The following is a 22,841-nucleotide window of genomic DNA, read 5'->3' as shown; positions in this document are numbered from 1 at the left end:
GGTAGACATTCTCCCTCTTCCTTCCTCTCAAATTTCAATATTCTACTCTTGAAGCTTCCAAAACTTTACATATATACCCTGCTTAGAATTTACATTCCTTCCCTTCCTTCCATTTAGAATGGTAGCCTGCAGCCTATTAGGAAAAAGACTCAGCTACAAAATTATCATGCCAATTTATTATACAAAAGAGGATTGGCATCAAGGTGGATGAAAATCTGTAGTGGATGGGGTTTCAATAAATTTCTTTTCATGGTTAATCTTTCCTAACAGAACTCCTTATCCTATACATCTTGTTTTTACAAACCATCTGATCAATTTATCTAAATACATGTAGAGAGAGACTAGCTATTTATTTTATTTCATTTTGGGATCAAGTACAGATTTGTATGACTCCATTACTAGTAGAATTCGGGACAATGGAAGACTGACTATATTCCTTATACTGGTTTGTTAGCCAGATGCAGAAAGAGAGATAGAGGAGTAGATATTGATTGGCTTGTGTTGTCTGTAATTAACACTACTCAGAAGTAAATGGCTTTGAGCCCAATGAAAATAGCTCTTAAATATCATACTGCAGCCTTCTTTCAGTACCTGAAAGACAGCATTTCCCAAGTCAGCTGATATTATCTGGCTACTGAATTGTCTGGGTCCATGCAACTGATGACAAAGATGCCTCCATTGTGATTCACAGAGTGATGGGAGATTCTAAAGATCTGCTGGTAAATGCTTCAAACATTATTAGTGCTCTGAAACCTGTCCTTTAGTGAAAGAAAGTACAAAGTTCAAAATTTATAAATGTAAAAGATATCTCTAGAGATAATGTAACAATTATAGTCATTCATAAAAAGACATTCTGTACGTCTTGAGTTCTCACTAAATTATACAGTTCCCCACACAAAATGACTGTGACAAGCAAACAGAAAATTTGAAAGACTAGATTGTGAAGTTGCCAAATGTCTTCTATTTAACTTCCATTATTTTTAACTTGATTCTTCTAAAAAAGGATTGTCAGTAAATCTAAAATTAGTTTTTACTAATTTGCATGCACATCGCCCTTACACATATCTACGAAAACTTTCTTGTTTGACTTAAAATAGCACTTGTCCCTTCTCAGGAAAATGTAAATCTGATTCCTACAAAAATAGAGTGCAACTTGCAATGAAGAATATGGACGTTCTCCTTTGTCCAAAAGCAGTTGAATTTGATCTTCATTTCTTCTTTCAGAGCTCATGCAATTTATAAAGCAGCCCTTGGTATTGGTTTAACACTTATTTCTTGCCATTTCAAGTAGATCATTTTGCAAGCTTAATAGGGTATTGAATGAATCCCTGATAAACCTAGTTTTTACCACATTTGGCAGATTGTCTGATTTTATTTCTACACTAGTGATTTACTGGATCTTCACTGCATCACCCAGCTGTTTGAAAGTGATATAAAGTCTGTCTACATTATTTTGGAATAATAATGATTGGACAAGTCTATGCTAAGCTATGAAATCACTAATGCATAAAATTCCATAAATTCAAAATCCTTTGTTTATATTATTACATCAAGAATCTCCCTCATCTATCTCTCCCCTATCTTTTTATTTATTGTATCTATATTTTATAGTCTATTTTTAATATATCAGTTGTATTGGAACTAAAAATAGACAAGCATCTACAATTAGCAAACAGATAATAAAACTGAAACAAATTATAATAAGAAATAGAAATTAATAGAACTAAGTCAATAAACCTAATGAAATATGTAAAACCCAACAGCAGCAATTATAGTATAATACCATTAAACATTGCATTCATTCCCTGAGATTCTTGTTGATATCTTGCAGATTTAAGGCAGAAAGAAAGAGAAAGAAAGAAAGAAAAAGAAAGAAAGAAAGAAAGAAAGAAAGAAAGAAAGAAAGAAAGAAAGAAAGTTTGATCTCATCAGTGATGATATTGAATTACTGTAAGTTTCCCCAAAGAAATTCTGTTTCTACTAAAATGTTATCATTTTCCATGGGAGCATTCTTTAAAAACAATTTTTAAAAAATGAAGAACACTCCCAAATTATGTTATTTTTTTTAATGTTTCCATACCCTATTTGTCTAGACCAGGGTGTCAAACTCAATTTCACTGTGGTGCCCTCAGGGGGGCTGGGTGGGCATGCCCCATTGGATGGGTGTGGCTGCAGTGGTCATGGCAGACTGGGTGGGTGTGACAGGGGTGGGCATGGCCAACTTGACGTTACTTGGGGGGGATGCCTGTGGGGGCCAGGCAGGGCTGGGGGAGATCCAGGGGATCTCTGGTGGGTGGGGCACAAGCAGGAGGCTTGTCCTGTGGGGTGAGGTGAGGTGAGACAGGAGGGAAGGGCGGGAGTGCCATTGCTACAGGGCAAGGCAAGGTGAGGCAGGGGCTGGGGCAACTGTTGCCTGACACCATCGGCCCCCGCACACAGAGGCCAGCGAGCGCAAGGGGGCCAACGGTGTCTGTCAGCAACCACAGCCTACCAGTCCCTCAACTCTGGGGCTCCACAGCCCACTGCAAATACCGGGCCAGCCCTCTAGCAGCAGGTGGAGTAAGGAACGGGGAATGCATGATGCAGACCGCTGGACACGCCTACTCCATACCATCTGTTTTTGCTTGTGATTGGAGAGCTGGTCATTGCTGGTCATCTCCTCAGCCCCCTCATAGATCTTGCCCTTGGCCCGTATATGGAGTCTGTTGCCCTTGCACACCTGAAGCACTTTGCCCCCGCCTTGGGCCAGCAGCTCACCAAATGGTACCAAATCAAATGCTGGCAGAGCCAAATTGAGTGTTGGGTAGAGCCTTAAAAAACCACTAAAATGTTTCTTTTTATGGGTTCTATGAAATTGGCTTTAAAACAAAAGCAAAGTAAAACTCCTTTGATAATTTGGATTACAGATATTGAAATATTATACAGTAAAACCTGGGCCTTTTAGTTTAGAGGCATTTTATTTTATATTATGATGTAAATGACTGTAGTGAGTTACAGTGGTGTTTTTTTTATTGCTGTATTGTGCCAAGTTACGACCATATGATAAATCGTATTACTAATATGATGGCAAATCACTGCTGAAAAAACCTTGCCAAGAAAAGGGCAAATACTTGCATTTGCAAGAGTGAAAGTTAATTCGAAGTCATATATGTATACACTACAGAATCAGAATCAGAATGGACCATAATGTGAAGTTCTGCAGAATATTGTCTCTGTTGGTATTGACCCTTTCCTTTTCTTTCTCCTTTATGTACATTTACAGGAAACAGCAGAAGAACCCAACCCTATGGTTAATCCTGAAACATATAGACCAGTGTTTCTCAACCTTAGTAACATTAAGATGTGTAGAATTTCATGGGAAATTCTGGCAGTTGCAGCCCATACATCTTAAAGTTGCTAAGGTTGAGAAATATTGGCATAGATAAATCAGGAGTATTCTTGTAGGATTATGACCCCTTTGATGGCCAGCTAATCACAGTGACCCATAGCTAACAAACAGGAGTGGGTTTAATGTACTAGTTCATTGGAATATATATTGTTTTATTTTGATTTTTGTTTTATGTTATTTTCTAGATACAAAGCTTTGATTCAGTAGCGGCAAAAAAAGAGAAGATATTCTCTCCAGTGGTTTAGAATAATTATAGTGAAATGGTGGATATCACTACTGAAATCAGTATAATCAAACCTTCTTCACTTTTTTCATTCCTTGTAATTGTATTTGTATGTATAGGTAACAGTCTTCAGAAGATAAATTTAAGGTGGAATCCTATGGAGATTTATTTTGGAGTATAACTCACTAAGCTTGATAAAGTTAAAATGTATCTTTTTAAATATTTAAAAATAATTTGTAAGATACTGTACAAATCAGGTAATTGAATGGATTATACTATAGTTTTAAAATGTTTGCTAAGTTCTTCTATGGAAATTTTGTTCTGAAACTTGACATTTTTAAAAAAAAAGTATTAAAAAGTAATAGGGGGAAATGGCTAATAACTCATTTATCTACAGAAAAAGAATGTCTAATGGTTTGGTGCATAGTTTCTGTGTCTAAATTTATAAAAAATTATCGGTGAGAAGTTGACCAAAATACTATTTCTGGTTTTCCATTCAGTGGGTATGTAAACTATTCTTAATCTTATGAGGACTTTTGATGAATCACAGCTATTTTGAACAATGGAGTTCTATTTATCTTACTAGGTATTGTATGTAGGTCATATATCTTCATTTTTCATATTTATAGTTTATAAATACTTGCTTGACATTAGATGATAATAGAATAACATTAAGTACAGGTACTATTAGCTCCTGAAATGTTAGTTGATACTTCACATTTGCAATCTCTGAGCCATTTTAAACTTTTAATAGTTGCCATACACTTCTGGGAAAAAAGAACAATGTTAAAGAAATCTATATCATTTACCTTTACCTTTCTGGTTTAGGAAACATTACTAAATTATATCTTCACCTAAGTGGAATAAAAATTGGTCATGGAGTTTCGGCAAGGTGGCATTTTAGAAACGTCACCTTCACAAAAGGATAATTATAATTTAATGATAGTATGAACAGATTGCTAACTGCTGTGTAGAGCCAGAAAGGAATGGGAAAGAAACATCAGAAATACTATTAAAAGGTTTTTAAAAGCTTGACAATCTCAGCAAGTAGCTGGCAAAGATGTTGCTTTGTTTATGCACTAAATGTCCAAATTCCTTCTTTTTCATTTTCTCTCCTGGGTTGATGGTGTTTAACAACAAATGCATGGAAAATGTTATTTCAACCCCGGGGCATGTTTATTTTATTTATTTGCTTTATTTAATTCCTTTATTTGTTTTGTTTTGTTTTGTTTTGTTTTGTCTATCTATCTATCTATCTATCTATCTATCTATCTATCTATCTATCTATCTATCTATCTATCTATTATCTATCTATCTATCTATCTATCTATCTATCTATCTATCTATCTATCTACCTACCTACCTACCTACCTACCTACCTACCTATCAGCATTTAGAAATCACCCATCTCAGTCACAGAGCAATGTTGGGTAATGCAGGTATGCCATTTTGTAGAAGTGCAATGTATTTTTAAAACATGAGGCCAACAAGTTTTAAAAAATAGAGTTGCAAGGGAAAGTTGAGTTTGAGACACAAAGATCTGTGTAAGCACCTCTAATATGTAAATTTTGTGATTCAGATTAGGTGATCTGTTAGGGTTAAATAAATTTAGTTCTACTTCTGCAGGGTATGACTTTCGAGGCTTGGATTAAATCGCTTCCAAAAACAGGAAACGTTAATATATAATTTTTATCTTTTGCAATGGGATCACTCCTTACAATTTTCAAGCAATATATTGTATATTGCTCCTATGTCAAAGGCCAATCATCACCTTTCAGTGCCAGGTTTCATCTATAAATTTCAAACTGGAATAATAAAAACACCATGTTCCATCAGTGGAGGATCCCTTATTATAGTGTTAGAAGTGACCATGGGGACATCTACTTCAACTGACTTTAAAGACAGGAAATCTATGTCAACGGCAAAAGTTTACATATTTAATGTTCCTTTACATTAAAAAAGTAATTATAAAAACAAAAAGCTAGCACTTGAAAACATTTTTAAACAGGGCTTTTTTTCTCATAGAACGCTCAGAACGGAGTTCCAGCACCTTTTTTGAATAGAACCTCGTAGGGTAGGCAAGGTGGGTTGTATGACATGTGTGAGTTCCGGCACCTTTTTCTTTTACAAAAAAAACACTGTTTTTAAAACAAGTAAACATGAAGATGCCAAGAAGAAACAAACACCAAGCTGTTGACATTCTTTAATGATTGAATAACACAATCACATTTCTTCAGAGGAATATGTGGAAAAATGGAAAACTAGCTCAATCTCCCAGTATCATGAAACAACAACCTAACAGCCATTTTTATATGAGCATCTCACAATACCAGTACTTAGTAATACATGGTATAAAAACATATAAATACTCTGAACAAAACCTCTTTTTAAAACCATTGACAGTCTGATGAAAAAGAAATTGCTATAAACATTTTTTCCAAGAAATTTTTGACAAATGGTACAATATGGACTTGTTGCACATATCTTAGTTACAAATTGAAGGAAGTATATTTTAGGAAGAACTTTATTTCCCTGCCCTCTTTGAGATTTCAAGTGAGGAAATATTGTAGAACTCTGAGATTTGGTGATATTTTGTTATTTTTATAAAAAAAGAATTTTAATTTAATGTTGAGATCTCTGGCATCTACCGGGATGACAGGCCATACTGCTGATCTCTGGCTTAAGTGGTGGTTGTCTGAAATTTTCAGTGATTATTCAGTGATCCCTAAAAGGTCAAGGTTGGAAAATGTTGTATTCTAGTAACCTCTCCCCCCTCAACCTCATGTCCTCCAGTTGTAAAAACATCTGTCTGGAATTGATGGGATTTGTACTCTAACCCATTCAAGAGCACAGGTAGAAAAGGCTGCTCTTGAGTGAAGCTATTTTCCATTGCTCAAAATATATAAAAAGGAGCCTCAGAATGTATAATTAACCTTGGGAAAAGGCTCTTGTTCAGGAAAATGCTGCAGCATATTAATTTTCTCTGCCTAAGAAAGCATCATGTTTTGCATGTTTACTTTTTAACAATACTTTAGCAACATCCTTCAGGGATTTAATTTATATTCCTATAATAGGTGTACAACCATATTACACATAGGCTTAGATATAAAAGAGAAATTAAATTTAGGCGAAGGCATTTAAAATAAATGAAATACAGTTAGACATCAATTCCCAGGCCTCCTAATTAAGTGCCAAACCTGCTTTATAATTTTTATTGTGCTAAACAAGGAACGTGTATATGGATTAAGATGACTAATAGTTGTTATGCTCCCTTTAATTACATTGATGCCGATGGGCACTATTACAGTTAACGGGCTATCAATGTTTCCGCTACAAAATCTTATTTTCTGTGGTTTATAGCATTAGTCGTAAACATTCATTCCTGGCTGATGCTAGGATTGAAGGCTGACATTCCGTGTAATATCTGCTGGGTTTATTTTATTTTTATGGGTTATTCTAAAGAATTGTTTGTTCTGTACCAACAGAGCAATGAAAAGAACAGCAGTAGCTTGAACAGTTTTGAAATAGTCCTGAACTTTTTCCTTTTTTTCCTTTTTATTGGCATGAGTGTAGAGACAACCTCTTGTTTACTTATCGTGAATGATAGAATATAAATATGCAACATTAGAGCTTAACTCTTGTTTGATAGATTTAGATATGGAAGCTTCTGCCAAAGATATTTGCAGAAAGGAATATATCTCAAACAAGACTGACCACTCCTAAGTGTGGGAGAAATGAGCCTTAAAAAATTCTCAGTGATTTAAATCACATTTGAAACAAATATGCCTTTGTCTACAGCCTCTCTGACATTTGACATCTGGGAGAGAGATAGTTTGTGACTTCCTCAAGTAATGGGAAGCTTCAAGCCTGACATTGCCCAGGACTTGTCTTACTTTGAAGGGAAAGATCATGTAACACAGACAGGATTATGTCTATAAAACAGGGGGCAACAGTTTAAATCTGTGGTAGATGAAAAAAAAAACTTGCATTTTTTTTCTCTATCAGTTCTCCTTCTGTCTTAATCATTTCTCAAAGAGAAGTCATGACATGATTAAAGGCTTGCCTTTCATTGTAAAACACTCCATCCGACAATCCTTAGCTTCCCAGCTTCCCATTAAATTCCAAAGAACGGCATCCTGAAAGAAGACCTATCCTTCAGCCTTCTCTCCCACACTTGAAAAGCTGATGACAATTTTCTCCTTCTCCTTGTCAAATTAAAAGAAATCATCCACCCAATTTCTCACACATATTCAATGGTTAACTTTGCAGGTGACTTGGGGCCAGTTGTAGCTTTAATCTCCTGTCTCTTCTGAGATGCCAATGAGTCGCCCCAGGGTCACACCTGTAAGTCCCCATGGTACTATGGGGCTGCCAATGATTTTTCCAAGCTGAGCCAATTAACTTTTGGCTTAGCTGCTGCCTGGAGAAAATGCTGTGATGGCAGTTCAGCAGCATTTTCCCTTGAGCTGCTGGTGAGTTAATTTTCAATGGTAGTGGGATCTCTTCATCCTGGCTCTGGGATTCCTCCCCACATCTTCCTGAATCTCTCCCCTCTCTACCCCAAAGAGAACCATACATTTTGCAAGTCAGCCAGAATGGCAATAAAAGTCAGAATGGCATATGATTATACTGACAATTATGCTGATACAGCAAAAAATAATTCCCACTATGGCTTATTAGCATGTATAGCATGTATGCTGGATGTCACCACCTCTTCCATTACCCAGGCCTTGTAAAAACACCACAATGAAATGCATGTAAGAATAGCCTCTCTGGGTCAAATCTTTAATTAATGAATTGATTGATTGATTGATTGATTGATAAAGCCTGCTCATCTCACTAAATGTAACTCTGGGTGTGAATATACAACCAACAATTAATACCACAACTGCTAAAAAGACCCTTTAAAATATAAAGAAAAGCAAGATTGTTGGAGAAAAATGTTCATCTAAATACAATATAACTATGCTACAGGTTGCTCATATGATCCCCAAGGCTGCTGGAAAAGCTCCAGAGGCAGGAGCCACAACATCTGGATCCATTCAGATGTAATTCTTAAGCAGGCAGGACATACAAAATATTCTTCCTGCTGGGCCTGATGGGACAGATATATGTGATTGGGAAGAGACAGTCCCTCAAAGAGGCAGTCCTCATTATGTTCTGCATATAAAGATTCCTAAAGATTCCTACAGGAATCTTCTCCACCCTGGCATTCCATGGGCAACTTACATTTACAATTTTCAGAAATCAGTTATCATGCCAAGTAGAAATTGTGGAGTTCATAATTGCTGTACCTTTAAAGGGATCTGAGGTGGTGTGCTATCTTTTCCCTTTTGTCTAGAAAGATGATAGACTGTAGAGGACAGCTGTCAAAGTAAAAGGCTAAAGTTTAATTTCTACTATCTTCTGACATGCTTCTTTAAAACTGTGTATTGTGAAGGCAACTGGTGGTTTTTAACAGCATCCCAAATCTCATCAGGATGATGGTAGCTCAACAAGTTCACCATATATTCCAGCCTCGACCATCCTGAACTAAATTTTTTGCTTCGATTGCAAGAATAAAAGGAGTCCTGACAATGAAATGAAACTTAGTCCTGAGAATGTTATGGACTGTGAAGAACAATACTATAGCACTAACTGAAGCGAGGCACTGCAGATGCTCAGGGTTTTGGGAATGTGCCCAAAGGTTTAATGCCACTCAAGCTTTATGGAGGAAAGGCAGCATATAAATATAATAAATAAACAGATAAGCTAGTTTAAGGTGATCCTAATTTCTTAGGTTCTAAGGAACACTGATACAACAAGCAATTTTTCCTGAACTCACATTTATCAGAATCCTAGAAAAGAAACTCCCTAGAAAATAAGTAATTCTGAAGAAGCATATTTTTGCAAGGATTTAGAAAAAAATTAGTAAAAGTAAGAGAAAAAACACTTATCTTGAACAGCAAGAGGGAAGAAGCAATCCTAGAGACAACGTGCCTTCTATGGCTTTGTTAGTTCTGTACTTACAAGCTTGATTGGGCCCTTGAATGATCTAAATAATCTCTTTTAAAGACAGAAAAACCTTTTAATCTTTTATAAATCTTCCTGTGTTAATCCTTTGAAGGCTGAAATATACCACTGATTTGTAATTGCATGTTGAATGCCTAGAAAAACTGTGCATTGGGATGTTTGAACAGAGCCTTGAAACTGATGCATCCTGTGTCATAGAACATCAGGGGAAATATTGGTCAAATGGGGGATACGGCTTCCTTCCTAAATGAAATTAAATCTTTCCTCAATTCCAGTCTGAGTTCAAAGGTTCCAAATCTCATGGACTTCAGTGGAAGAACTAAGCTGTTTCATGGAGTGTGATGGGACAACAGCATGCCTATCTTTGATTTGTGGTATCTGTGGGGTCATTGAGAGAGCCACACTTATCAAATAAAAAGGCTACAGCATCCAATGCAGTTGTGTTACTTTCCCCTCACAAGATAGATGTCTTAAATAAAATTAGATATGGATTAAGTGGAATTTGCTATTCCAGTGGAAACTTCTATTCCACTATATTTTTATTCCCTTGAATGCTTGCGTTTTTGTTTAGTAAGCTATTTTATTTCTAAGGAGACAGGGGCTGTGAAATTGCATCCTGCAACCTGGGTTAAAATATTACTGTATCTATTTGCAGACAAGATAGATAGCTGATACCTAACAGCATACATCACATAGAGCCTGTGGAGCAAAGTACTTACATAGTTAAGTACTTTGTCAAGATTCAGGATTTTAAAAATGCATTATTCATCCAATCACACAGTACTCTTTATAACGTATGAGACATTATCATACGGGCAAATCCAGTGGAGCACCAGATAAACAATGTTATTTTATTTTTAAAATGTTATTTCATAAAGATTTATGGTGCTTCAATGTAGAGCATATTGATGTACAGTCTTTCAGCTGGGAATCTGTTAAAAGGGCCCTATCCTTCTTTCCCCACTGAGGACAAAAATCTCAAGACTTAACTAGCCCTTCAACCCTTTGCATATAGCTAAACAAATTTATAAAAGCTTTTCAGTCATCTCTAAGATCTGCTACTAAGTTACTTTAAGTTTTGAGTTATTTGACAAACTAGAGTTATATGGATGCAAAATCAAGTGATCAAATGGAGAAATAAACTAGCGGGAAAGATAACATTTATGTTGAAATCTCTGTTAAAGAATGGTTTTGCGGATCCTGCCACTTGCCAGCTGAGCCTCAATCAATCTTAATGGTAAATATACACACCACCACCATTATTCCAATAGGATGGGAATAAAGCAACAACTGTGCAAATTAAGTTCATAGCAAAGTAAAAATGATGGTTCCTTCAAATCAATCTGTCTCTAACCTGGTCTTTTAGAACAGGCTTTTCAACCTTTTCACCGATTGTACCACTTTTAAGATATGGCAATATTTGAGTACCACCAGTCACCTAGCAAGGTGTCAAAGACTTGATGACCCCCCCCCCAAAAGGAAAAAAGTGATAGAGTACAGGTAGTCCTCGACTTACAACAGTTTGCTTAGTGGCTGTTCGAAGTTACAACTGCACTGAAAAAAGTGACTTATGACCATTTTTCACGCTTATGACCATTGCAGCATCCCCAGGGTCATGTGATTTACATTTGTATGTTTGTCAACTGATTCATATTTATGATGGTCACAGTGTCCCAGGATCATGTGATCGCCTTTTGCAACCTTCTGACAAGCAAAGTCAATGGGGAAGCCAGATTCACTTAACAACCGTGTTACTAATTGAACAACTGCAATGATTCAGAACAAAAGTGGCAAGAAAAGTCATGAAATGGGGCAAAACTCATTTAACAAATTTCTTACCCTCCCTCCTTTTATATCCTGTCTTCTCTCCCCTTTCTTCTTTTATATCGTCTCCTCTTTCTCCCTCTTCCTTTTCTCTTCACTGCACCTCCAGCTGATTTCTCTCAAGACTGTGTTTCTCTATCTCTCTTTTGCAGCCCCCTTCTCTTTTCCTCGTCTTCTTTTTTTCTCTTCCTCTCCTGCCAAAATCTGCTCCTTTTATAGCCTCTCCTCTATCCCCCCCCTCCTTTTCTCTTCTGGGTGCGCCGGAAGCGCTGGTCCTGGGGCCTCTGTCTTGCCCCTGCAGCCCTGCAGAAGTGTGCACCGATCCTGGGGCTTCTGCCAAGCCCTGCAGCTCCAGTTAACTCTCCCTCAGGCTTGTGCGGCACTGCTGCCGCTGCAGCTCATTCCCCTTCTGGACTTATCTAGGACAGTCGCGTACCACCTGTCAGGTGCCAAAGTACCACCAGTGATACGCGTACCACCAGTTGAAAAGCCATATTTTAGATGTTCCAATCGTGCGTTCACCAGCACTGTAACTGAATCTGTCCACCTTGTTGCTAGTGATCCTCTTCTACTTATTCCTTCCACCTTTCCTAGCATTAGAACTTTGCATAATGTTTCTGAAGTAAGATATTTTAAGCCTGGTCATTTATGCATTCAGTGAAAACTTTGACTTGATATGTTTGATGATTCATTTCTTTATTTTCTTGGCTGTCCATGGTATTCTCAAGACACCTCTCCAAAGTTCAAAAGTGTTGATACTCTTCCTATCCTGCTTTTTCAAAATCAAACTTTCACTTCCATAGGGTGTCATATTGAACACCATGGTTTGCATGATTCTGATCTTTATAGATATAGACACTTCACAGGATTTAAATATGTTTTCCAAGGGCTTCATGGATGCTTTATCGAGTGCTAGTTTGAAGCAAATATCTTGATTGCTTGTCTCTTTACTGTTGATATTTGACCTAAAAAGCAGGCACTATCTACCATTTTGATACCTTCAAATATCATTGCCAACTTTAAGACTATCCTGTTGTCCCTAGTTTGGACTTATTTATAGTTAATGTTAGTCCCATTTTTTTCACTGTGTTCCTTAACTTTTATCATTAGAGCTTGCAGATCCTTTGTATTTTCAGCTATCAGGATAGTGTCATTAGCATAATGCAGCTTATTGATATTTCTTCCTCCAGTTTTAAATCTAGCTTTTCTTAATATACAGTACTAGATATGTGTCCCCATTGGGTCATCATGTCAGAGATATTTTCTTACCTAAACAGAGAAACAGGATGACCATGAGTAGACAAAAAAACAGTGACAATGGGAGCAACTTTTAACTTCCTTCTGGCTTCTCCATTGAGTTTCCTTGGGGGAAGCTGTCAGGGAGCATCAGAAATCTTCCTCCCTTGCTTTCCTTTTCTTTCCAGCAGGCAGGTAAGTGGTTTCCTGGCTTGTTCCATAATCTCTGCATTTCCATTGCTAAATCCTGATATTTTACAGTCTTTTCCAGATACTTCTGGACTACTCTGCCATCATTTGGTCCTGCACATCTGTAAGTAAAACCTGTTTTTTTTTAAAAAAAAACAACTACTGTTATATCAAATGTGTTGTGCTCTAAATTTTGGTCTGTCTGAATCCAGAAATCCCACAACATTTTGTATGGTCATCCTGGAGCATTATTAGTATTATAGGCATACCAATATTGGGTGCATCAAATCCATACATTTTACATAATTTCCAATGTATCATTTTTGTCTTTAATCTGTCTGGGCAACTCTGCTACACCTGCACATTATGCAATCAACAGTATTGTCTTCCTCTTTACATAATCTACAATTACTTCCTCTATATTTTTTTTTAAAAAAATCAATATTGTGGCATTTGTTCCTAGTGCATGTTCTTGTGATGCAAATCTTAATCCTATTGTTCTTTCTTGATGGATTCAATCTGAAGCTATTGCCAAGTTTTGACACTGTTCAACTTGTCTTCAATTTCTTTTGGGTATTGACCATGCAGTTTTTTCATTTTGTTCAGTTTTATGTACCACCATAAAAAGGTAAAGGTAAAGGTTCCCCCGCACACGAGTGCTAGTCATTTCCGACTCTAGGGGCCGGTGCTCATCTCCGTTTCAAAGCCGAAGAGCCAGCGCTTGTCCGAGGACATCTCCGTGGTCATGTGGCCGGCATGACTAGACGCCAAAGGCGCACGGAACGCTGTTACCTTCCCACCGTAGTGGTCCCTATTTTTCTACTTGCATTTTTACGTGCTTTCGAACTGCTAGGTTGGCAGAAGCTGGGACGAGTAACAGGCGCTCACTCTGTTACATGGCACTCGGGATTATTATTATTATTATTATTATTATTATTATTATTATTATTATTATTATTATTATTATTATTATTATTATTATTATTATTATTATTCTGTTATATTCAAAATACTTTTGTTGCAGACATTTATTAGTATTTTCTCTTTGATTGTTTTTATTGATCATTTGAATCTCTAATTTCATCTCCACTTTCTGATTCACTTGCCAGAAACCACAACTGCCATTTTGTCTTGGTGAATACAAATGAACTACTTCACCTTTTGGGTGTAGTTTGTTATGTATTGCCATATGTTTGGAGAACTTGTAATCTAAAGTGTCTAGTTCATCTGTGCCTAGTCAGCAGTACCTGCTCTACATATTGCAAGGACAGCCCAAGAATTAATGGCTTTGATTGTGTTACTGCCAGTCAGTTTCAATTTTAAAACATTGCTAACTCATTTTGCATATTTGGAGCTGTTTATTTTTCCACCTCAATATTCCAGGTGGAATATTGCGACCACTGTCTTCTATAACCTTTTTTTTTTACTCTCTTCTATAACTTATGGAATCGTTTTTCTGTTCAGATTGTATCCTTTTTTTCAAAACTTTCCTCTCATTTTTCAGTTTCTGTTTTACATGTTTTACATTGCTAATACCTTTTTATAATGTGTCTTATTTTCCAATTTAATTTTTCACTTTAATATCTAATTTTTAGTTTTGCTTTCAATTTATTATCCAGTTCTGTTTTGTATACACGATCGGATTAGACTCTTTGATCAATTTTGTTATCATTAATAGGGTAAGGCAATCATTTTTGTTTTTTTCAAGTAATTTTATTAAAGATTATATTTACAACAGTAAAAACTAATACAAATTACAAGAAAGATAGAAAAATAGAAAGAGTAAAAGAGACAAAGGAACAAAAGGAAAGATGTAAAGAATAGGAAAAAAGTAAAAATATAATAAAATAAATAAAAAGTGACTTTCAAGCTTCATCACAAGTTTAAACAATTTTAGTAACATTTCAGCTCCTCTTAAATTACAATAAATGATCTCTTTCTCCCATATCCAACCTTTCTTTATAAACAAATAAAGAAGCATCATCATTTCAGTCCTGCAAAAATCCATTAAAGATTATCAGAAATAATCTGCCTATTTTAATGTTGATCAAATAAATCAACTTTAGATTCCTTCCCTTTTACTTCTAATGATCTTAAATCCATTAAAGATTATCAGAAATAATCTGCCTATTTTAATGTTGATCAAATAAATCAACTTTAGATTCCTTCCCTTTTACTTCTAATGATCTTAAACTTTGTTCCATTCAAATAATGTCATAGAACTTGATATTTTTTCATTTCTTTTTTTTCCTTCCCACAAGATTCTTCAAACCTTTAACAAGTTTCTTTTGTAAGTCCAACATAGAAGAGGTCCACTCTCTTGCTTTATTGTTTGTAAACCACTTTATGTATTAAAACAACAGCCGGTTGCTTCTGTATAGCCAGTGTAATGTTTCTGTTGACATAATGGATCTTATTATGTTGGAAACTGCTTTGTCACTTCATTCCTAATTGCTACATGGATATCTCCATATAATTTTCTTAGCAGCAACACAAAAGTTGTTTGCTATTCCTTATTCCAGGATGTGTTTTTCAAACCTCTCTTATGTAGTCTACAGTTCAGTTTCCCATCCAATACTATCCAAATCTGACTCTGCTTACCTTTCAAGCCCAGACAGTCTTCTTCAGTTTTTTTCCACCTACTGATATCCACAAGGAACATGTAGAGAAAAAAAATATTTACAGTGCAATCAGAAAGGCAGAATAGAATCTAGCATAAGAATGGAATTACTTCTTCTTCTTCTTTTTTCCAATATTTTTAAAGAATTTTTTAACATGGCATTCAGTAATTTGTAAACAGTATGTTGTCTGGCTAACATTTATAAAACAGTCCTTAACAATTAGTTTCTATAATCTATATTCCATATGTTAATTTCAGTTGATTTCCCCTTTCCCCAAAGTATCTTTCTTTGCAAAACATTAAATTAAAACGATTCTCATTATTTTAATTAACAGCAGTCAATAAGTCATTTTAGTTGCCTTATCATAAATCCTGCTACCGTGTTTATTTCAGTTTATTTCTTCCCCCAAATTCTAAATATTCTTACCAGTGGTAATCTTTTCAACATTTAGCTATATTTACATTGGTGGATTTAATTCTATTTTTTCCATATAAACCCTCTCATGCTTTTATATTTCTTAATCGATAAGTGAAAAAGTAGAAAGAGAAAAGAAAAGAGAGAGACAAAAAAGAAGAAAAAAAGAAAAAAAGAAAAAGAAGAAAGAAAAGGGAAACAAGAAAAATAGTCAAGAGCACTGAGATGCAAAAAATAACATATAACTTAAAATATGTATCCCTCCTAATTTAATATATATTTATTCCCTCAATTTCATTATTCTTTTTGACCATAGCTAAGAATGTATTTAATCTATTTAAACTTTAAGCATGGAATCCCTTCTTTTTGTGGCTTATATGATAGAGGATTCAAAGTTATCCCTCCAAGCCATTATCTCTTTCAGAGGTACCCAGAAGAATCCAGAGAGAAGATGTTTCAAGATCCAGAGTGGTTGAATTAGCTGCTCCTTGGAAGCAACTGCTTTATTTCCATTAGGGGGCTTTTTCAAGCTCAACTTTATCTGTTCTGCAACTTTCCTAAAGGGAAATAGGCTCCGACTGTCTCAGGCACTGGTCTTTGAATACTTGTTTTCCTGTATCTGTGCCTCTATTTCCAGAAAATGTAAGATCTGCTAAAACAACAAATAGCTGTGCCTGAAGACATTCCTAGATGTTTCAGTTCAATTCCCACCAAGCCAGGGTTTTCTGCTCTGTGCCTGGAAGAAATGCCACTCTTACATGTCATGAAGGAAGGCAAAGGTTAATGTTGCAGGATCCACTTAGTCATGGGACCAGAAGTTTAGTCTTCTAAGCTGGTCCCAGTGACCAACTCAGTTTGGATCCTGCACTACTACATGTTTCTATGGGCAATTGGATATTTATTAAGGGGTTAGCTTCTTTTTCAGTCTTGCAGACTGGATGATACCAAAGTAGCCATCTTTAACATAGGAAGACCCCCCCCCCCAGAGTGTGTCTCAAGAGGACCTTAGACTACCTACTTGTAGTAGGTAAATGGGAAGAAGCATTAATACAGACAGTGAGATCCCAGCCATGGAAGCTTTTTGGCATCTGGAATGGGGCCTGGAAGTGAACTGGAAGCCACCAAAGATGACAAAAAAAGGTTCATGTAAAATGTTGGTCATATAGTGCAGTCATAATGCCCAACTCCAATCAGTAGTTTTGCTGCAATGTTTTACACTAACTGCAATTTCCAGATGATCTTCAAGGGCAGCTCAAGGTTACATTAAAGCCTTGAAGTAATTTAAACATGAAGTTAGAGGGTTAGCTGTATCCAAGAAGTATTAATGCTGATATGCCAGCCTAAGCTGGTAAAAGGCACTTTTTTTGCACAGAGAATATTTCTGCCTCTTGTGATAGAGATGGATTTAGAAGCAGTAAAAGTGCATTTGGGTCATCTCTGTAGAATTGAACAGAGATCCTCCAGCACCATCTTCTGGTGATTGCAGTTCTACCCAGTTCGAATTTAGAGAACCTCTCCAGAAGAGTATAATGGCTGACAGTATTCAGTGGGGTCACATTCCCAGTTTCTGTCCCAGCAAAGATTATAACAGAGTGATCAAAACATTCTATGCCAAAAGGTCTAAACCCCAAATCAAATGGATCTTGAAAACTGTTTAATTCAACTGTATTGGGACAAAAGTTAAGACAGAAGATCTATTCCTGAACTCTACTAAACAACTTGCCTACGTCCTTTTTAAAATTCAAAGTCATTCACAAGAATCTGACCAAAAGGGGCCCTAAATCTCTACAATGCCAAATCTTAGGTATTGATAAGAACAATTATTTTTTTTATCCTTGAAGTATCTTACAAATATGTCACAATGAACTATTAAGAGTTCTGTATGATCTCTCTTGTATTCTGATCATTTCCTAATTTATTTCATCATCCTCCAGTAGGATATTTAGAACTTGACACTATATTAGAAAACACTCAACAGAGGTTGTGTCAGCTTCTTTGGTCATCATATTCAATCAAGGTTTTGACAGAAGCAAACACTATGGTATCCAAAAGAGCAGAGTTTGACCTCCTTTTCCAGGTTTAGATCCTGCAGCAGTAAGAGAAAGATGCTAGAATAATATCAGATGTGGGCATACAATGTGGGTAAATATAAAAGCTAGGTAATCTCAAATGTGGTATATAATTCTGAGAGTAGCTAATGTTGCTATGATTTGATTTAAATGGATTTTACTTTTATGAGGACATAGATTCCTGAGAACGGTCTAGAGGTGGGCCCCTGGCAATATTTTTAAAGATTTTTTTTTAAATCCTGCCTTTATTATTTTTATAGTTAAGTTGGTGTGAGAAGCTTGAGAATGCCTTTCACTTTTATCCTTTGTTAGATTTTTTTCCAAAAGAAACCGAAAAGGAAAAACAAATACACAAAGAGGTGAAACACAAGCGCTGTTTCTACCCTACAGCAACCCAAACTTAAGTCACTTTGAAAACCTGTGCCTTTCAAGATGTATGGGTACAATATCTCTTCTGTTTCCCATGTAAAGCATGTTGACTCTCTGGACTTGCACCTCTGAAACATCAGATCTGATCAGACTGTTAATGCCAATGGCATGTTGTTCTGAGGTGCAAAGCTGACAGTGGAATTTGCCACAAATTCAACCTCCTGAAGGCTTCAGTGAATTTTTTTCCACAACTGGAGAGGGACCCAGAGAGAAAAAAAGAACACAGGAAAAAAATTGTTGACTAGACTAGACTAGACTAGACTAGACTAGAATAGACTAGAATAGAATAGACTAGACTAGAATAGAATAGACTAGAATAGAATAGCAGAGTTGAAAGGGACCTTGGAGGTCTTCTAGTCCAACCCACTGCTCAGGCAGGAAACCCTATAGTATTTCAGATAAATGGTTATTCAATTTCTTCTTTAAAACTTCCAGTGTTGGAACATTCACAACTTCCGGAGGCAAGTTGGTCCACTGATTAATGGTTTGCTTTATGTGACACAGCAATGTTTCCTTCCATTTTGCTAGACTTAAAGGGCAATCAAAGAATACAATTATCTGGAAGAAAAATGACAGTAATAATAGGAGGAAAAGTTGAGGACAGAAGTTTTAGAAAGCAGTTCCTGTATTCGCACCAAAAATAATTTTTTTGCATATCAGTTATAAAATACTGCAGCCCACAGGTCCAGTTCCTATAACCCAGTGTTTTTCAAACTTGGTAATTTTAAGACAAAATTCCCCAGCTAGCATGCATGAATGCACAGGAATCTAAGCAAAGAATTAGTAATAAATGCTCTTTTTCCTTTTTTTTTGTTACTCCTAGAAGAGTACTGCATACTTTTAAAAAAAAAATCATTCTGGTTGACTTCTATGGGGAAAATAACATGAGTATTCAGAGGGGCATTCTGTCTAATTGGGAGAGGGCAATACTGTCAATATTTTCTTCCATATCTCCCTTATTTCTCAGGTTAGCTTTCCCCAACCTGGCGGCCTTCAGGAAAGTTGAACCATCTCATACACTCCTGAGCCTGCTTTTCAAAGAGGACATGAAAGCATTTAAATCTTGGGTTAGCAGATGGCACCAGCAAAGGGAAAATTGCTTCTGAACTGCTTCTTCTGGCCAGATGACCGATAAGATTGGCCCTGGAGAAGCTGCTGATTATTCCCCAGCTCTGTGAAACATTATATCTTGCTTATGGCCCTGGTCTTATGGAACAGCTTTCCTTTATACCTTATATTGTCCCTTCTTTAGTACTGTTCCAGATGGTGTTGAAGGTGGAACATTACCAGAGGGCATTTGATAGTTATATTATTCTCCAATATAATCAGAACAAGTATTATGCTTGGTTGCATAGTCAGTCAGATATTTAGACTGGATTTGGCATCTTTATCCATCAATCAAGTCCTTCCCAACTACTTGGGATAGGCAGAAGTTGTTTGATGATTTTAAATGCCTTTTGCAATTAGTGGTGGTGATTTTGTCAATGCCAATGGTGTTCAAGTGGTGTTCCAAATATTTTGGGATTGCACCCAAGGCACCTATTACTATTGGTATTATCTTTGCTTTCTTTTGCCAGAGTTGTTATATTTCTACTTCTAGCCTTTGTGATTTTCTCCAGTTCTTATCATGCTTTTTTTAACGTACTGTGCTTTGTATAAATGAGTCCCATATTTCATTATATTTAGCCATACAATCTATGTCTATAAGCAATTCTCTCATATTGGTAGCAAGGGTAATCAGGTCTTCAATCCATTTAGTAAATAGGGGCCATACATTTATCTTTCCAATGTTACAATATCAATCTTTTAGCTAAAATTAAGGGCATAGACCAAAGCCTGGTCCATGGACCAGTACCGGTCTGCGGCATGCCAGCAACCGGTCCGCACAAACAAGCAAAGCTCCATCCACGGGATGCAGGCAGCACACAAAACCACGCCCCCTCCGGTCTGCGGAAAAACCTCTCTTCATATAACTGGTTCCTGGTGTCTACTATTTTCCCCTAAAAGTTAATAAGTATAGGACATTGTAAGAACATGTGTTTTAAAAAAGCACTGTCCTTATTATATCTCCAGCAAAATGCTATGCTAGATAATCCTTTTCTCTGCAGGTATAATAAAGTCCAATAAATTTTAAATATTATTTTTTGTTGCATATGTTGTATTTTAAGGTCCATCGACACTCTAGATATAGAAGGTAAGATACCCTTCCATTGCTTAGCAATATAGGAAACTCTAATTCTTTATTCCGCTCATCTCTTAATATCTGTATATCAATTTGATTTATTCAAAACAAATATCTATAGAAACTAATAGTAGAATTTAATTTTAAAAGATTTAACCAATTGTTCTAATATTTTGGGCATTTCAAAAACTGAAAATGCTGCTGGTCTATTAATTATGTCGTTAAATGCTGTTGCTATAAATACTGCTACTGAGTTACATATAATAGATAATATTTGTCTCTTAGCACTGTGTATGTTTTTTTTCAGATTCAAGAAAAAAAAGGAATTTCTTCAAAATAGGATAAACAATCATCCCTTGTAGGAATCAAAGTGTCCTTCCATTTTTGTGCACAAAGTAATCTTGCTGCCATCAACATATTTAACAGCAAAGTTCCCCAAAACATTTTCCAAATCTTTTTCCATTAAACCCAGAAGAAACATTTCTGGTTTTATCTTTATATTCAGTTGAGAATCTTTTGTATTAAGATTTAAATCCTACTCCAATATTTGTTTGCTTTGTCACATGTCCACCATAAATAAAAGATCCCTTCTTTACATCTACATTTCCAACATTCATTTGAGATACCTTCATACATTCTTGACAACTTATCTGGTGTTAAATACCATTGATACATGATCTTATAAAAGTTTTCTTTTAAATTATAGTTTAGTGTAAATTTTAGAACTTTCATCCACATATTCTCTCATTGTTCAAGCATTATATTATATCCAAAGTTTCTTGCCCACTGAATCATGCAATGCTTTACATACTGTATTTATTCTCCAAATTCAAATTCAATAAAAAATTGTAAACCTTAGCAATAATATGTTCATCACTACCATGGAGTAGGATTTCCAATTCAAGAAAAAAAGGTTCCAGTATGAAGTATGTTTTCCCCCCTTTTTTGCTGCATCCAATATCCAATAAGTGATATGCTTATTTGGGTTAAAGGGGCAGTTACAGTATACTGTAATTTAGTTGAATAAAAAGTTTTATGATTGCAACTTAGTAATAGATTCTTGTTTCTGATGCACTCAGGAAATATCTAGTTTTGCTTGCATAGCTGATCATTGGAGGGATATACAATATACAGCAAACTTCAGCTATAAGCAGGCATCAGAGATCTTGTCTGACATATGGAACTTAAACATTACAGCTTCCCACCCAGCTAGCTTACAACTTCAAAAGCCTCTTTCCTTCCAACTTTATTTAGCTCCAATCCAGTGAAGAAAGAAGGAGTTGCCAGCTATGCTGTCATATGGAGCTTTATTGAATGGTGTTTTCAATCTCCAATTGCTACCAACGTCTATTGACACTATTGTACTTGGAATGGATATAAACCCCACTCTAGTACTGATGATGTTGCCTAGTTGCAAGAAACCATCTGCAAGAAACCAACAAAACCAACTCTGAGCTACAAATATTCTCTTCTATTGATACGCTCATTTTCTGTGGACCTTTGGAGAGTGGATATTACGATAGCTGCTGGTATAGCTGTACTGTTGGGATGTGAATGAAGAAATAAAAAAGTAAATTCTTCCCATATAATCAAATAAAATCTTTATTGTAGCCATAAGTCCAGCCATCAGAAAAAGGTAAAGTAAAAAGGCAGGTGTATAAGATTAAAAAAAGAAAATCAATATAGAATTTCTAAACATGAGGGAAAATAGATACTCCATATCAGAACACCAAATTCGCAAGTCCAAAAGGATACAACTGAATAATGCTCAGACAAGTGGAGGAACAAGTAGAGATCATGCTTTCTGCCAAAGAATTTCTTCAAGACAGGACAAACAACCATTGTCCAGGATGCCTTGTAAAGGTCAATCAAAGAACATGAGCATCATGGATTTCACCAAGCTCTTCCCCAATGACACTAAGGCAGAGGAATATTTTGTTGCACTCCAACAAAACAGCAGAAGGAAGTGCATCCAGCCTGGGGAACATGAAAACTTTCTGAAAGTTTTCAAGACTCTGATCATGAACGCTGGCATACCTCCAAGTGAAAAGCCTCTTCATACTTCCCAAAGCTGGAAAACAGATTTAGGCTGATTTGAAAATCAATGTCCCAAATATGCTGTTTCAAAATACTGCTCGTGCAAACTTGAATTGAATAGTTTATTTGTCTTTTTGCAGGTTTGTCACATCTAGAGTATTTGATTTAGCTGGGAGGGGTTTATCACTAACAAAAAGATTATATAATCTCAAAGGAA

Source organism: Vipera berus (assembly GCF_964194415.1).
Source record: "Vipera berus genome assembly, chromosome: 2".
Lineage (NCBI taxonomy): Eukaryota > Metazoa > Chordata > Lepidosauria > Squamata > Viperidae > Vipera > Vipera berus.
The sequence above is the reverse complement of the archived record's forward strand: the minus strand, read 5'-3'. Positions refer to the sequence as shown.